Source organism: Microtus pennsylvanicus, chromosome 11 (genome assembly GCF_037038515.1).
Source record: "Microtus pennsylvanicus isolate mMicPen1 chromosome 11, mMicPen1.hap1, whole genome shotgun sequence".
NCBI lineage: Eukaryota > Metazoa > Chordata > Mammalia > Rodentia > Cricetidae > Microtus > Microtus pennsylvanicus.
In genome coordinates, this window is record NC_134589.1 from 79,828,687 (window position 1) to 79,841,325 (window position 12,639).

The 12,639-nt window shown below is 42.6% G+C and overlaps 1 pseudogene; it reads right to left on the reverse strand.

The window, feature by feature from the left end:
- Positions 1 to 212: 212 nt before the first annotated feature.
- LOC142859622 (large ribosomal subunit protein eL8-like) lies at positions 213 to 807 on the reverse strand (annotated as a pseudogene).
- Positions 808 to 12,639: the final 11,832 nt, after the last annotated feature.

The following is a 12,639-nucleotide window of genomic DNA, read 5'->3' on the forward strand; positions in this document are numbered from 1 at the left end:
TTTAAAAAACTTTTTTTTTTTGATTATTGTTATTTTGTTTTTCAAGACAGGGTTTATCTATGTAGTTCTGGCTCTCCTGGAACTCGCTCTGTAGACCAGGCTGGCCTTAAACTCAGAAATCTGCCTGCCCCTGGGATTAAAGGCAAGGTCTACCAGAGCTTGGTTTTTTAAAGCTGTTAATATGTATGTACAGAAACCTTAGCAGAGTACATTTAACCCAGTTTAGTGGTGAGTTCTTCGACCTTTTCCTTTTCCAAGTTGGCAATGTGAGTCACAGATTTCGGAACCAGTATATTGCCTTCCCAGTGATGGCAATTCTTATTGTATCTCTCGTTGTAATTGGGCCTGTTAGCTTCCGCCAGCTTAGCCAGAGTACCCTTGTCTTTCCCCGTGTGAAGGCAATAGTGGTGCATACCTTCCTGTGGACCAGCTGTTCTAGACTGGCTTTTTGTTTGAGGATGCAGTACAGGACCCCCATCTTGCAACACAGGGCAGGCAGGAAGACCTTCGGCACAACGGGATCTACATTGCGGGCAATCACCACCAGCTGAGCCTTCTTGTTCTCTATAGAGGTGGTGCCTGTATTGACCCATGCTCGAAAGCTAGGTGGTCTCTTAGTTGGGACATCCCTTTTGCCAGCAGCTCTCTTCTCAGCAAGGGCTGAAGTCTGTTGCTTCTCCTGCTTTGTCTCTGGCCTGTGTTTAAGCAGCTAGATAGCTGTTTCTGGTCCAGGGCCAGGGGAAACTGCTTAACAGCAGCTCATAGAGGATGGCCCTTTGCCACTGCAGCCTGATGTAGTGGAGCCATTTGACGAAGTGTGGGAGATCTCTTTTGGGCTGGATGTTCTGCGCAATGCCGAAATTCTTTTCTCAAAGGATTCAACACCTTTTCGGCCTCCTGTTTCTTCAGGATGGCGGGGATGGGGTGGGGGTGGGGAGGGATAGGGCAATGGTTTTTCTCTTGACATTCTTTCCTTTGGGCATCTTGCTCAGCTGGAGAAGAGAGCTTATGCCAGATTTTTTGATGATCACGTTAATGATTGGGATGAGGTGGTATCTCAGAGTAGTTTTGATTTGCATTTCATTGATGACTAGGGATGCTGAACATGTTTTAAAATGTTATTGGATATTTGTGTTTCTTCTTTTGAGAACTGCCTGTTCATTTCTTCAGCTTATTGGTTGATTGGCAGTTTAATTTCCTTGGTATTTATTTAATTCCCACTGTTCTTTGTAAATTCTGAATATTAGCTGCCTGTCTAAAGTATAAATTGTGACAACTTTCCCCCACTTTGTGGCTCTCTCTCTCTCTCTCTCTCTCTCTCTCTCTCTCTCTCTCTCTCTCTCTTGCTGAGCAGTAACTTCTTATTTTCATGCTGTCATGCTGACTCTTGGGGCTAGTTCCTGCCATGTTGGAGACCTGTTCAGAAAGTTGAGTTTACTGAGTAAGTTTACTGGTGCATCTTGTAATAGTTGAGTTCAGAGCCATCCTGGGCTGCATAGTAAGAAACTGCTAACAATTACAGCTGTATTAGTTAATTTTCTGCTGCCGTGGCAAAACATCATGACTCAAGCAATTTACAGAAGGAAGAGTTTATTTAGGCTCAAGATTTCAGAGTGATAGGATTCTGTTAGGTCAGGGAAGCATGGCTGCTGGAGCGATGAGCTGAGAGTTCACATCTTTTTTTTTTTAATTTATTTATTTATTAAAGATTTCTGTCTCTTCCCCGCCACGGCCTCCCATTTCCCTCCCCCTGCCCCAATCAACTCCCCCTCCCTCATCAGCCCAAAGAGCAATCAGGGTTCCCTGCCCTGTGGGAAGTGCAAGGACCACCCACCTCCATTCAGGTCTAGTAAGGTGAGCATCCAAACTGCCTAGGCTCCCACAAAGCCAGTACGTGCAGTAGGATAAAAAATCCATTGCCATTGTTCTTGAGTTCTCAGTAGTCCTCATTGTCCACTATGTTCAGCGAGTCCGGTTTTATCCCAGGCTTTTCAGACCCAGGCCAGCTGGCCTTGGTGGGTTCCCGATAGAACATCCCCATTGTCTCAGTGTGTGGGTGCACCCCTCGCGGTCCTGAGTTCCTTGCTCATGCTCTCTCTCCTTCTGCTCCTGATTTGGACCATGAGATTTCTGTCTGGTGCTCTAATGTGGGTCTCTGTCTCTGTCTCCTTTCATTGCCTGATGAAGGTTAATATTCAGGAGGATGCCTATATGTTTTTCTTTGGGTTCTCCTTATTTTGCTTCTCTAGGATCACTAATTATAGGCTCAATGTCCTTTGTTTATGGCTAGAAACCAAATATGAGTGAGTACATCCCATGTTCCTCTTTTTGGGTCTGGCTTACCTCACTCAGGATAGTGTTTTCTATTTCCATCCATTTGCATGCAAAATCCAAGAAGTCCTTGTTTTTTTACTGCTGAGTAGTACTCTAATATGTATATATTCCATACTTTCTTCACCCATTCTTTCATTGAAGGGCATCTAGGTTGTTTCCAGGTTCTGGCTATTACAAACAATGCTGCTATGAACATAGCAGAGCATATACTTTTGTTGTATGATAAGGCCTCTCTTGGGAGAGTTCACATCTTGAATGGTAAGCAGGAAGCTAAGAGAGTGAACTGGAAATAGGATGAGGCCTTGAACTCTCAAAGCCCGCCCCCATTGATGCACTTCTTCCAGCAAGACTTCACTTCCTAAACCTCCCCAAACAATGCCACGAAATGGGGACCAAGTGTTCAAATGCCTAAGCCTGTGTGTGGGGGTATTCTTATTCAAATCACTACAATGAGAAAGCAAAACAAGCAAAAGAAGTATGTACCATAGAAAGTTCCATGTTTTGGATTTGAACAATTGGTCCCTATTGTATAAGCTGATTTGTCTTTTATGTATAAGTCAGAAGATATCACTAAAGGCCCTTTGGTTTCCATACCAGTACATTACTTGCTTGTTTTTGAAGAATATGCTGTACTAATGTCATACATTTTGCACAGGTAAAGCCTAGTTGTCTAGTTTTCGGTGATAGTGATTCAGATGTAGTAATCTTACCCTTTCATTATAAAACATCCCACCAACATCTTGTTAGTATTTTAAAAATAATCTGTTAATGAATTCTTTGGGTTAAATTACAGCCTTCCAAAAATATATGTTGAAATTCTCAATCCTGGTGTCTATGAACACAATCCTACTTGGAAGTAAAGTTTTAATCCATACAGTGAAGTTCAAGTGAAGTCAGTCAGCCAGACCTAAATGCAGTATGACTTCATCTGCACAGGAAAATGTCATGTGAATCTAGAGACACACAGGGAGAGCACCAACAGATAAGAGGAGAGACTGTTGGAATGATTTAACAGAAATACCAATGATGGATAGATGGTCCAGCCAGAAGGGAGAAAAATACAAAGAAGGATTCCATTGAGAGTTGCAGAAGAAACGTAGCCCTGTGGTCGGTCACCTTGACCCTGAGACACTCGCTTCTGGACTTGTCAGAAAATAGACTTCTGGTATTTTAAGCAATCCAAGTTTGAGATAGTTTGTAATATTAGTACCAGTAAATGAAAAGTCCATTGTCTGCATGGGTTATCTCTTTGAAGGCTCAGAGTTGGTGGTTTCTGAATCGTATTTATTTCTCCACATTTACCAGCTGGAATTCTTTGAACAGAAGAACTTTTTCCTTTTCACTAAGGCTATTTGCCTTACATTGAGATTTATTTACCTAGAAAGTCATAATACATGCTGACCTTCCTCCTACTTCTTTTTCATTATCTAATTTCAGAGTAATGAGTTGGTGCTCTTCATTGATGACCAATGAGTTTATTTAATTCCCAACTTCCATTTTTTCCCACTTTTGAATATATTATGGGTTTATGAAGAGAACTTATTTAAAGAAAATGTCCTTAATAAATTGTTCTGGGCCTCTGGGCTTCTCCCATTTGTAAATGAAATGTAGGATTGGTATCTCACCCTTGAGTAAAATGTTCACCAAGAAAAATGACCTTGTTAGGATGTCTAAGAAAATGTCTTTTGGAGCCCCAGTGGAAGTCTATTGATGTTGCAATAGAGTCAAAGTTGAATCTAGTTCAGATAATTCTTTGAATGCTAGTATAATAGTGGGTAAATTTTTATTACTATTTGTTTTCTAACTTGATAAATCTTTTATCGTCTTAGAACTGTGACCATCCTCTTGGAAAGAATTAAATTCATATTTGCTCTCAAGATTTCTTCCTATCTCAAAAATCATTATTGGACTATGATTATAAGACCCATTTTTCTCGTGCAGATAAGAGCAGGTGCCTAAGAACAAGGAATGGGAGGTCTGTGATCACTGTGATGTTGACCTCAAAAGCCAAACCTTGAGCCAGAGACCTATTGCAGGGAAGGGTCAGGTAACTTGAAACTGGAAATGCCTAGGAAAATCAAGTTGCACAGGCTTGTTTTGCTCTGTCTCCCTGCTAAATTTCAGCTCTTTCAGTGCAACGCTGAGTATACCCTATTGCATTCCTCAAACACCCCGCATAATGCTTTTAGAGAATACGCGCTCAATAAATAAATGACTTCAATTAGAATCCAGACAATTAAAGTTTCTCAGAAGACCAGTATACTTTAGACAAATTTAGAGCAATGAACACCATTATGCAAGAAGATGGAATGGATCCAATTACCATAAAAAGGATATATTGTTTGTATACAAAATAATGTGAAAGTCTACTGATAAAGATATCCATAATATAAAACAGGTTATATTATAATATAATATGTCATTGTATTAAGAAAAATAGTAGATAATTTACCATATGAGTCATAGAATGTTAAAAGATTATAATATATGTGATGGGTTTTATTAGAATGCAATTAAGGAAAAAGAAACAAAATATTTCAATATAGGAAATTTGCATGGAAATGTGCTTACAAGGCTAGAGCACAAGGAAAAGAAGGGACTGCTGAGGTGTCAAGGGGACATTCCCTGTGGAGAGTAGCTCTCTGGCTTCAGAATGAGAAGCAAAAGATTTGGTTAGAGTTCATCAGTGCCTCAGAGGAGGGCAGGTCTCTGGCGGGGAGGTAGTACTGTCTGGTTTTGCTGTCCTTGCCAAAGGGGTGCTACAGGAATGGTTAGGGAGTGCTGAAAAGCTGGAGGCTGAGGGTAAAACTACCTGTAGACCTGAGCTTAGGGCCACTGCTATCTTGAGGCTGACAAGAACAGCAGCAAGAGATAGAAAAGGATAGGAGGCAGAATATGCTTCCTGTCTTCCAGTTCTTCTCCAGCGAACTCCCTGGGGTGGGAACTCCCATGAGAAGCCTGCAAAATAGACGTTGGGCGTAGGCTTGTAGTTGGAATGTTACCAACAAGGGCTGCACACATGGCAGCTTTTCCTGTGCTTCTATGTTGCTTCAGTTGAGTCTTGGAGCCAAGCCTGCCTTGAGCTACGGGTCATACGCCTGTTTGAGCTCTTGCATTCAGTGCCTGCTGCAGTTGCCTTGCAACAAGACTAACTATCTAAACAGAATATTCTCACCAGCTCCAGAAGAAATCCTACAGCCTTTAGCACTCACCTTTAACCCCTCACCTGCCATAGCTCCTGTTCTAGGCCACCAGGAACCTCTCTTCTATGTCTGTGACTTTCTCCCTCTTTGGGTATTTTTTACAAATGAAATCTTCCTTGCTTGGTTTCTACTATGTTGCAAAATTTCTTCAAGGCCCACCATGTTGTGGCATGTCTTAATACTTCTTCGGGTCTTATAGATTGACTAATATCCAATTGTAGGAACATATGACATTTTGCTTATTCATTAGTTAAATGAAAAACTAGAGGGCTGGAGAAATGGCTCAGTGGTTAAGAGCATTGCCTGCTCTTCCAAAGGTCCTGAGTTCAATTCCCGGCAACCACATGGTGGCTCACAACCATCTGTAAAGAGGTCTGGTGCCCTCTTCTGGCCTGCAGACATGCATACAGACAGAAAATTGTATACATAATAAATAAATAAATAAATATTAAAAAAATAAAATCTTTAAAAAAAAGAAAAACTAGATAAATTAGACTTCATCAAAATGATTTAAAATTTCTTTCCCCTCATTTTGACTTTTAAGAAATACGTCATATTTTAAGGAATACATTTTAATCATTATTAAAACCTCCATTGTTCCCCTCCATGCTTCCCCAAATACACTTCCCTACCCCCCTTCATAACCTATCTAGACGAGAGCTCAGCATTTTTGCAGGCTTAACTAACTATCCATCCAGACACATCCTGCTCTCACAGCGCTTATGTCAGCTGGCAGCTACTTGCGGTTACGAAGTTAAAAAGTAATAGACATGGGTACAGTGCTTTAAAGACAGCAATATTCAAACCCAAACAATCCATTCATGTCTGCAAGCTATGCTTTTATACAGTTCCCTTTTCTATAAGAGGGACCCATGTCTCAATCTCTTTGTACAGAGCAGATTTTGATAAGTCAGTCTTTCCCCTTCTCATTATACCATAATTTTTCCACCAATATAAGCTCCTGTGTATGGTAAAAGATGAACATTTCTATATCATATTTTACACTGTATTTTTTCCCCATTGGATCACACTAGATCCTATCACTGATTCTATATGCTTGATGTCCAGGGAACTTAATTCTCAACAGTTGGCACTATGTATATTCCTAAGGTTTTTTTTCCCCCTATTCTATGTATATTTGCTTTTTTCTCCTTTCCAGAACTGTGAGACATGGTTAATGTTCCAAGTGTTGTTTTCTCATATGTGCCTAACTATCTCTATTGAGTCAAAAAAGTTCCCAGGATTAGGAGTTGTTGTTAGTAATTCCAGAGAAGAAATTTGAGAAGTATTAGCCCCCTGCTGAATCTTAGGAGAAAATATTCAAGAAAGGACAGAATCTCCAGGGGGAAATTACAGCTATTGTATGTGTGACTGACAAAGACTAAAATTGTCCAAAGAATCAACAAAGCAATAAGAGAGAAAAGAACTTGCAAGCTGCAAGAATTCTGCAAATTCCTATGCTGTGCTGTGAACTACTGGTCCTTGCCAAATAATAGTCCATCTCCACAAGTGCATTACCCCGAGGAAACAGGTGGTCACATGCTAAACTGAGGCTAGGTTGCCAGGCTCCTGGCAGGGCTCCCAACAGAAGTCAAATTTATATAGTTTTTCATTTAAAAATATAGACTGTCTATGTGTATGGGTATTTTGTCTGCATATATGTTTGCCTGCATATCAGAGGAGGGTATCAGACCCTATTGGACTACAGTTATAGACAGTTGTAAGCTGCTATGTGGGTGCTGGGAATCTAACTCAGGACTTCTGGAAAAACAGCCAGTGCTATTAACTGATGAGCCATTTCTCTAGTCCAATACAGTTTTTTTCTCTAGTTGCTTTTATTTTTGCTTTATATTTTTGTGGACTACAGAATGTAGGACCTCATATATGTTAGGCAACTGCTATACTAATGAATTTCATGATACATATGCACACACACATTTCATGTTTGTGTTTTGTTTCTTCATGTCACATCTCAGCATTCATTGCTTAATGCAGTGTGACAAAGATTTACATGTTTTCTTCTAAGTGTTTTATAGCTTTATAAAATTTATTATGTATGCAATATTCTGTCTGCATGTATACCTGCAGGCCAGAAGAGGGCATCAGACCTCATTACAGATGGTTGTGAGCCACCATGTGGTCGCTGGGAATTGAACTCAGGACCTTTGGAAGAGCAGGTAATGCTGAGCCATCTCTCCAGCCCCTCATAGCTTTATTTTTTCACTTAGGTCTTTGATCCAGATTGAGTTAATTTTTGTATACAGGTATCTGGTTGTCTCAGAATTATTAAGATTATTACCATATGAAATTATCTTGGTAAACTTATTAAAATTATTTGAATTCTAGACTCTTAATTCTTTGCCACTGATTTATATTTTTGTCCCTGTGGTAGACCACAGTCTTCATTAGTAGAGCCATGAAGTAAATTTTTTTTTTTTCGAGACAGGGTTTCTCTGTGGCTTTGGAGTCTGTCCTGGAACTAGCTCTGTAGACCAGGCTGGTCTTGAACTCACAGAGATCCGCCTGCCTCTGTCTCCCGAGTGCTGGGATTAAAGGCGTGGAGCCATGAAGTAAATTTTTAAATTGGAAAGTATGAGTCCTACCCTACAACTTTACTCTTTTCAAAAGTAATTTTGCTGTTTGTATGAATTCTGGGATAGCATCTTAATTTTCCTAACAATGCCAGCTAGGATTTCAATAAAAATTGTACTGTATACCATAGTTCCTTATTTTTAGAAAACACAATATCATTATTATATTGACTAGAAAGACTATTCTTTAAAATGCTAAGTGTCTTAGTAATGGACAAATATGAACTGTATCAGATTAATATCAAGACTCTTTCTCTCTGGACATTAAAAGGAGATTTATTTATTTATTACCGCATGTGTACACTGTATGCGTGGATGCATGGGTGCATGGATGCATGGATGCGTGGATGCACGGGTGCATGGATGCGTGGATGCATGGGTGCATGGATGCGTGGATGCACGGGTGCATGGATGCATGGATGCGTGGATGCACGGGTGCATGGATGCATGGATGCGTGGATGCACGGGTGCATGGATGCGTGGATGCACGGGTGCATGGATGCATGGGTGCATGGATGCACGGGTGCATGGATGCGTGGATGCACGGGTGCATGGATGCGTGGATGCACGGGTGCATGGATGCATGGATGCGTGGATGCACGGGTGCATGGATGCGTGGATGCACGGGTGCATGGATGCATGGGTGCATGGATGCACGGGTGCATGGATGCGTGGATGCACGGGTGCATGGATGCGTGGATGCACGGGTGCATGGGTGCATGGATGCGTGGATGCATGGGTGCATGGATGCATGGGTGCATGGATGCGTGGATGCACGGGTGTATTCACAAAGCATGGTGGAAGTCAGAATATGGTGCTGAGTGTTCTCCTCTTCTACTCTCTGTCTACACCTTTGAAGCAGAATCTTTCCCTCAACTTGGGGCCCACACTTTCTCAGCTATGCTGCAAGCCTAGCAACTCTTCTGTTTCTGAGGGTCATTGGCTTGCATAGGAGGCCCAGCTTGCCATGTGGATGCTGGTGTCCCAACTCTAGTCCTTGGAAATGGACTGTAAGTTACGTTAACGGCTGAGCCATTGCTCCAGCTCCTGACGCACTTTTATGATCGTGTTGTCCTTTATGGTCTAGGCTGGCCTCAAAGTCACAAATCTGCCCATGCCCTTTGAGTGTCGAGAATATAGGCAGGTACCAACATGCCCAGCTTGCTTCTCTTTAATAGAACTCATCTTTTATCACTTTGTTAAGTTTCAATTTACTTGGGTAAAAAAGTCTCTATGAGGCACTGTGAGGATGGGCGCTGTGTTGATTTTTGCCGAACGCTGTATCTTTGGTCTAAACCCAACATCTTCCCAGCAGAGAGTGTGAAGAGATTCTTTGGGAAGGCAGATATCCTCTTGAAGAGCTGGGGAGCAAGGGAGGAAGGGGACGTGGCTCTGCTCTGTCTGACCAGTGTGATGCTTAAGGTGCTAGACTAGGTAAGCACAACTCAGCTTGATGTGATACATGCGAACACAGTCATGAGTCCACTTACACAAACTGCTCAAAATTCAGGAGCGTGGAATATGAAGCACTCAAGAGGGGGGTTATTTTCATTTTAGGCTGATAGAAACCGTTTAAAATTAGACCGTGGTGATACTTGTATTCTAAATGCTAAATACTATATTTACACGTGTACATTTATAAACATAAATTTATTGCTGTTATTGTTGATCAAGTTCCTGTATTGTCAGGAAAGGTGGTTTATATAGTTTCAGATTTTATGTTTCTCCATTCTGCCTGGCTCACCTTGCTGGAGAAATTCTCCTTCCCGTTCTTTGTCTAGGCTGTGAGTTCCTATTATTCTGCTGAAGGATGCTTATCCAGGGATACCCTCGGATATTATCTTGCCATACTGAGCTTAAATGATGTAGCCAAAGGTGGCAATCCAAGTGAATAGTGGAGAGCCAGTAAATGAAGTCAGGAAATGAAAGGATGCTTACCTGTCCCCTTGCAGGAGTCAGCAGGAAGGCAGTGAGGCAGGAAGCCAGGTAAGGGCACTCTGGTACAGGAGTGACTGATACTATCATTAGCTTCACGAGCTGGGCCTCCTTGCCATCCAGCTGCTTCTAATGACATTTTATTTTCCTCTTGATTTCCTTTCCCTTCCATAAGAAAACTCAATGTGAGATGAAGCTCAGAGTCCAAGGTCTGATTTGAATAGAAATTTTATTATAAATAATATTCCCACCATTTTAAAGGGAAACTTCTATACATAGCGCTCTATTTATAAATGATTTATATTTATGAAAAGGCATGTTTTTAGATATAACCTTTAGAGCCTCATTGGAAAACAGATGCACTATTTTCTTTGACCACAAGAGGGCAATTGTGTCACATGTAAAAAAATTGCCCATCTCGTACTTTCTGAACAGATGGCACATTTGTTAGCTTTCATTGGATGTATTTTCCCTTTATTGAAGCACAGGGGAATTTCACATTTGCAGGTAGGATGGGCAAAGATAGTTAAAATTTTATACCGTATTTTTATCTCTTTGTCTATGCTGATAAAGGTAGCAACGACAGTTGATTTATCCCCCCTTTCTGCTGTTTTGAGGGATTAGCGCGCGAACAGGCTTAGGTGAGCATCTCCATCACTACAACCCCGCAGAAGATGTTCTGTTGATTTTACATTTAATTGGAAATGTCACAAAGATAATGCAAAACTCATCTTCAGCCAAGCCCTCCAGTCGCTCTTAGATCCCCTGGTTCCCAGGACGTCCTTGTGTTTTATTGGTCTCTGCGCCTTTAAGTAGCTACAATCCAGCAAGCTTTCTCTGCGGATGGTGTTGTGTGACCTTTCTCAACCCCATGATCATAGAAAGTCTGAAGAGTCCCTTTCACAGATGGGCTGAACCCTGCTGAGTTCCTAATGTCCTCGCCCCCCTCTGGGTTCTGCCGCTCTTAACTCAAAGCTAAGCAGCTCCCTCTTCCCAAGGTGGGACGAAGCGGAGAGTCATCGCCTTGTAAAGGGAGACAGTTTCAGGATTCTTGCCTTGGGCATATGTGGTTTGTCATGCGGTATTGGCCCGCGCAGGCTTTTCAAATTAGCTGTCAACACTTAAATGCAAACGGTTCTCATTAAAGACCCAGATTTCTTGCGTTTCTGGCAACATTGGACAGTGTAGTAGGGCTAGCCTGAACAGTTGCCTTGTCACTATCTGGGCTGCTACCTTCTTTGTAGCAGTGAAGAGTCACAATCCACTTAGCTTACTCCTCTCCCCCCGCCCCCCGGCCCCCCCCCCCCGCCCCTTGTTTTGGAAACAAAGAGAAAGGCCTTGGTAATCACGTTTGAAGTTTTTGTGAAACAAAGGAAATGATAATTTAATACCCACGCCTGTCTTGGGGGTCACGTCTGGAGAAGGTCAAGGCTAAGAGAAAAAGTGAAAACGCTCCAGTTTGGAATTTGAGCACCTGGGAGAGCTCCCATCTGCGGCCCTGGGATCGTCAAGCTGGACCTCAGATAAGGGCCTCCCAAAGTTTTTCTCTCACCAGTCCTAGGATGCATTCACTTTGCCTGTTCTGTTTCTGGCTTAGCAGGATGCCGGGGTGGCGGGGGGGGGGGGGGCACTCACTGGGAGTCGGCCACGCCCTAGATTTTTCTTACTTTCCTGTTGGGAGTGGTGGCACACGGAACCCCATACTAGCAGAGTCACTGCCTGCCTGGGCTGGGAGGAAGAGGGAGGAAGAGCAGATTAGAGAGGAGCCGCTGGAGAAGAGAGGTGAGGCTCCTGCACTCTGACATGGATGCCTCTCCACGCCAGCTCTCTAGCTTCGGTGGCAGCTGAGCCAAGTCACAGCCTGCGGTGGCTAGAGGGACAGACAGGAAATCCATTCTCGGCTGCCTCTGTATCGGCAAAACGCCCAAAGCAAACTGCTCGGCAAGTTTGCTTAAGTGGAGACAAACTCACGACTTTGCTCCTTCAAAGCCCTTGTTTACAAGTCAAAGCCTGGGTTCACTGGGGCTTTCTCAGCACCTTTGCTTCCTCAGGCAGAGACTCTGGCCCTTTGTCACTGGAGACACTTGAGCCAGCAGCCGGCTTCAGACCTTAGCTCCTGGGATGGAGAGCAGACTCTAACCAAGGTAGATCTAGGATGCTCTCTCCAGCTTCCATGGGGGGGGGGGGGAATGGGGAATATAGGGGGGGGGGGAAAGGAAAAACAAACACAAACACGCTAAGGTCTGGTGAGTCAGGAATGTACTATAATGTTTTACTGGAGAGTAAGGAGACCAGAGAAAGAAATTGAGCCCTGTGGTCTCCAGAGATGGAGACAGAGGGATTGTCATGAATTCAAGTTCAGCCTGAGCCACATAGTGAGACTTTGTTTTCAAAAAAGAAGCTCAAGCAAACAAATATATAGAGAGAGAAACTGAGCGCACAAAGGCTCTAAAAGGAGGCCTCTCAAAGACTAGAAGGCATTTAAGACAGGTATCTTAATAGCTATCAGGAGAAGGTATTGATGCCACCTGCACAAGGTCCAGCGTTATACTTTACAGAGTGGATTAGTTAGCTTG